The sequence below is a fragment of the Pholcus phalangioides genome, unplaced genomic scaffold (assembly GCF_987345545.1).
Source record: "Pholcus phalangioides strain wild (caught in Gottingen) unplaced genomic scaffold, Ppha-v1.0 ptg000004l_1, whole genome shotgun sequence".
Taxonomy (NCBI): Eukaryota; Metazoa; Arthropoda; class Arachnida; order Araneae; family Pholcidae; genus Pholcus; species Pholcus phalangioides.
This window is the reverse complement of record NW_028301597.1, coordinates 33509049-33514892: the sequence shown is the minus strand read 5'-3', so window position 1 is coordinate 33514892 and position 5844 is coordinate 33509049.

The following is a 5844-nucleotide window of genomic DNA, read 5'->3' as shown; positions in this document are numbered from 1 at the left end:
ACACTTATTTGACATGACAATTCTAGGTTAAAATTATGTCAGGCATATTTGTCAAAGGGGGGAAAAGTGTCCTACTTTTCCCACCGTGACATCACCGACGATTTCGGAAAAAAAATTTTACCGCAGGGAAAATTTTTAGAGAACACACTCCACAAAAAAAAACAGATGTCAAGATCTACTCTCAATGATGTTACACAGTACTTGATGAAAAGAAAGAAAATGATTGAGTGATTTAGTTGCCTGGCAGTTCAAAGTGTTTCAAAAGAAAGAACAATCGCAAACGTTACCATGACTCATTTGACATTTGGGGACAAGGAATGAAGACAATGTCTACATAGACGAACAAAATACAAAGTGTGTCACCTGAGTTATTCCAATGTGTTTTACCTCTATACTGCTTCTCATACGATCAAAATATGACTTCGATTCAACGAATTTGTCCATGCTTCGGACTCTACACGCATCATGAAAACGAGACCAACACACCATGAAAATGAAACTAACGTAAAAGAAAGGACAACATCAATGAAAACGAAACTACTACTTCTCAACGTACAAATACTGAAATCATCAATACACAACAGTGATCTGGTGTTTCACAGATACAACAAACAAGATCTGGTGTTTCACAGATACAACAAACAAGATCTGGTGTTTCACAGATACAACAAAGAGATCTGGTGTTTCACAGATACAACAAAAGGGATCTGGTGTTTCACAGATACAACAAAAGAGATCTGGTGTTTCACAGATACAACAAAAAAGATCTGGTGTTTCACAGATACAACAAAAAAGATCTGGTGTTTCACAGATACAACAAACGAACAAAATTTAAAGTCTACAAACCGACTTCTTCTGAGATTCTTTTGATTGTCCTCAATCATACTCAGACATACTTGCTTATGTTTACGTGTCATCACAAAATTCTCTCTTTTTTTTTTCTGGAATACTCAAGCAACAACACATGATTAATATTCAATTGCTGACATTATAAACAAATGATATTTGTTATGCAAACAAAATAAACATGTTTTTCAATGTTACATTGTGACAAATTATACATTTGTGAGTCAATTTCCCCTTCGATTTTGTCTCAGTGGTCAGGCAAATGCAAATTGTTACATTGACAATTTTATGATATGATACACACAGAATGTAAAAAAAAATTTTTACAATGTCAGTCTTTAGGGGATGCTGTGATTCGGTGAACTGGTTGGAATTGATTATGGTTACCATGGTCGCAGCATCAGCTTATGATACAACAGAGCAAATAGCAAATTAGAGTTGAAACAAACATTTCATTCTTATACAACACTTCAATGATTTGTATTCTCATTACGACATTTGTCATGTCTAGACATGCCGTTTCATGATATACAAACGATCAATGAATGTTCACGTTACATGAAAGTTTGTACTAGAGAGTGAGAGTTCTGATTGACCACACGTCCATTTGACAGGACAAGGGAAAAAATTTTACTTCGTCTATCCTTATGAAGGATTTGACTCAAATTTTTTTTTTGTTTTCATTTTATACACAGACTTTATGGTCTTTTTCCATTTTGAAAAGGAATTTTTAGGCAACTTATCAATCAATATTTCCCAAAGAGACACAGCACTTACATTGCTTTTTGTGTATGAAAGAAAAAGAATACTGAGCGAATATTCATGAGATCAACCCTGAGCATACATTGTCAAATTCTGTTTTTCGATTATACACACACACAAAAGAGAAAAAAAATTGCATGGAATTCTTACAATCACACATCATGCCTAGTGTGAACATGAAAACTACGAAGAACATAGAGGTGTTCACTCTTCTGGTAACCGATTTTTTTTTTTTTTTTTTTTTTTTGCGAAGCCACCTTCCTTGCACACTTCTGTAGTACAATGTTTTTTCTGTGGTGCATTCCACCCTGCCAATTGCAGTTGCATGGCCAATGCAACGAAATAACTCACGAGCTGAGGGTTCAGCTGTGCCTGAAAATATGGGCAAATTGTTATATGCACCCATCAAAATAGGCCACAGGGTTTGTGGATCCTGTGCTTGTGCCATAGTCACTGTGTGTGTACGTCTGTTTACCCAAGGAAAAATAACTAGCAGTAGAACCAAAACAATTATTTGTGCATCAAATGAGAGGTCACCCCTAAAGAATTCGATCAACATAACCTGTCCAAATGTGTATATACACCACTATGTACTTAAATTGTATACACTCTATACCAACATGAAATTTTTCAATCGTAGGCACACCAAATATTCACATATTTCATAGCTAACCTCCAAAATAAAATTTGTGTGTGTGTGTGACATTTAATTAGTATTTTACTTGACAAGAGAGCAGAATATTTTATATTTTCATGCAACACAAATGCATATCTTAGAATAGCTTCAGGAGAAAAGATAATTACTCAGATTCGAGTTTGTCACGGCACCATTTATGTTGTGGTGCAACACAAATTGTCGAGTACTATTTAAGCTGACAGTACTCCAAGAAAGAAAACTTTTGGCCTGGTGATCATATTAGTGGGGTACCATTTTTGAGTTGTTACCGTGTCCGCAATAACCCTTTGTGTGTCGGTGAGTAATTCTCCTGAATAAATATGTACTAGAGCATTTTAACCGAAACAATAAAGTCACAAAGAAAAAAAAATATGTCAACACACAGAGGTCTAAATTACTTTAAGTTCTTTAATTCTTAATTCATATAACCAAAAACAAAATACCAAAAAGAAAAAAACAACGATGAAATACCTTACTTTACCTATCAAAATTTATTAATTATTTGGGTGCAAAACACAAAAAAACTAAATATTGCTGCAGTTTGGTTTTTCCTGACCACTCAACAAAATTTGTAAGAGAAAATTTACTCACATCTCCCATATTATGGTCACTTCATTCTTGACAACCGGATTTCGATGAACAGTTCCCTTTTACTTGAACACTTAGTACGGACAGTTCGTTTTCTCATAAGTCATCCTTTGACTGGCGAATCTGCTTGGCGAATTGAACGATTAATGTCCTCTGTATCTGCTGAAGCAACGGTCCGTGTACATACTTTACGATGTCGGAGCATCAAAGTTCTCCATCTGTACTACCACTCGGGGTAGTGTGGTCGAAGTACCATCCTTGGACTGGACTGCAAGAGACAGCTGCTGGGCTTCATCTTTCTGGCATGACAGTAAACCTTCCTTTCTGGATCAGTTTGGAGCAACTGATATGACGAGTCTCGTCAGACGAGACGATGCTTCATACTGTTTTTCTTGAGCTTACATCTTCAAGTAAAATGTTACGACTTTTGGCAGTTCAGACCTACATAGGGGTCTTGAGTGACTTGACTTGGGATTTGAGTTTCAGGGGCTCTTCAAGTTACGTGGGGGGGGGGGGATTCTTCTACGGCGGGACCACGCTTTCTCGTGCAACTGGTCCCGATGAACTGTACGCCTCCAAAGTTTTTCAGTGATAATATGTAAATTGAGTGATGGGCGGGGCTTGAGAAAGCGCACCCTCTAATTCGTCGCGCAAACTGCGTCATCCAAAATTTTACCCAATTGTATCCCGAGGCGCGAACACAAACATGAAACCAAAAGAAAAACATCTTCTCTCAATACGGGGTCGATTTAAGAAAATGAACGGCTTTCAGCAAAGTTTATAATGACAACAACAATTTTCAATATAAGATTTCCGGATTAAATACACAAATATTCATCAAAATCAAAAAACATTAACATCATTGTGTGGGGAAAAAAATTAGCTTTCCAACGATATGCGACATCATATATAAATATTCTTGTTTCGCGACATGCCAAAATATTTAAATCCAAACAAAGGAAATTCTTAAAAAAATTCAAATTCAACACTTTCTCGATGACAGAGAATAATTTCAAGCATATATAACATTATAGTTTCTCTCCCTCAAAATATTTTACAACACAAGCCTTTTTTTTTTTCTTCAAAGCATTGGAAACAGTGGAGAGAAAAAGGGAAAAAAAATATAAATTTTTAAAATTGAAATACTCACATGGTGTCAAAATTATTTAACTCGATCTCTTGATTAACAAAAATGTTTGTTTCTCTTATTTAAAAAAAAAACATCGACTTGGAATATGTAAAAAGCGAAAAATCGGCTTTTCAAGTATAAAAAAAAATATACAACAGATTACGAACAAGTGAGAGAGAAAGAGAAAAAAAGAAAAGGAATCTTATCTTCCTTTTACATGTACAGGAAGCATTCGCGCGGGAACAAGAAAAACTGACTCATCAAGATGGCGATAACATCTTTGATTATCAGTGGATCATTAGGTGTGTCTCTCTCACAAAAGAAAGAATATATTATTCAAAAGAACACGCATTTTCTTGTTCAATTTAACTCGGAATTTCTCAAAATTTCACAGGAAGAATCAGAAAAATTCAAGGAATTTGTTGTTGAGCTCAAATGATTGAGATTTCAAAGCAAAGCATTTAATATTTAGGATTTTCCGACAAACACATACAGTGTGATGCATAAAGAGTGTGTGTCCACTCTATACAAACGATCTGTGGTTCAGATCTCGGGCATTTTATGAATATCAGACGGAATGATAACACAAGAGGAAAGGAACTAGACAACCACGAGATTCGGTTCAGCTTTCCACAATAATACACTTATTTGACATGACAATTCTAGGTTAAAATTATGTCAGGCATATTTGTCAAAGGGGGGAAAAGTGTCCTACTTTTCCCACCGTGACAATATCTCCAAACTTTTTCTTCTTACGGACCGGTAATTGAACAATTTCGTGTACTGGCAGAAATGGGGAATAATGGGAGGAAATTTTCCTAATTTTCCAACGTATTATATTTTATCGAGCGGGAAATATCGTTGAACTGGGACCCTTGCTGCCTCCTATCAAATAAAAACTTTCTAGAAGCCTCTAGCCTAGCCTCTTTCTAGAAAAAACCCTTTCTAGAAAGAGGCAGTGGCAGATTAAAGTCGGTCGAGGATTCGTGCACAAAAGAAAATATTGGACTCCTTAAATTAGAAAAAAGTATGAAGTTTGGGTTTTTCGGAGCCCCTGGGCACTCGCCCACCATTAAATTCGCCTGTGGCTGTTTGTTTTAAACCTTTGTGAAGCATGGAAATGAACAATATGTGATATGATACTATATATCGGCGTTTCTCAACCGCCGGGCCGTGAATAGCTGACTGATTATCCATTTATACCCATTAGGCGTGCGTATGATCGAGGCCTTCCACTCACACAAAAGAAATCAACCGGGCCGCGGGCTTCCAAAGGGTGAGAACCACTGCTATATATTATCCATCATTTGTCGTAATACAACGTACGTTACTATATTTACCAAAAAAAAAAAAATCTATTTTGCGGTAAATATAATCATATATAGTAACTGACATTATAGTGCAAAAATTTTCACTGGCATGCAGCATACGAGTAAAAAAATTAATACTTTTATTTCACGTGTCGATCATTTTCATGCTGCACACCGGTATAAAACCAACAGTCAATTTTTAATTGGAGAATTTATAACAAATACACTGCTGGCCACTGTAAATGCAACACCCTGAAGGAAGCATGCAAATAATATGAAATTTACAACATGCATTAGCGGAGGTGAGATATGCAAATGATTAGAATTTCAGCGCAGACGCACATCACGCGCGCCTGTGGCGCCACTTCAAAGCGCTATTTAAGGCTTGGAGATTTCGACGATTTGAATTACGGCAATTGTGTTTTTCTTGTGGTTTTTTCAAAAAAACGATCAATTATGCCTGGTAGAAAACAGCGATCATCTTTTGATCAAGTATCCGAGTTCGACAGAGGAAGGATAGTGGCCTACCGAGA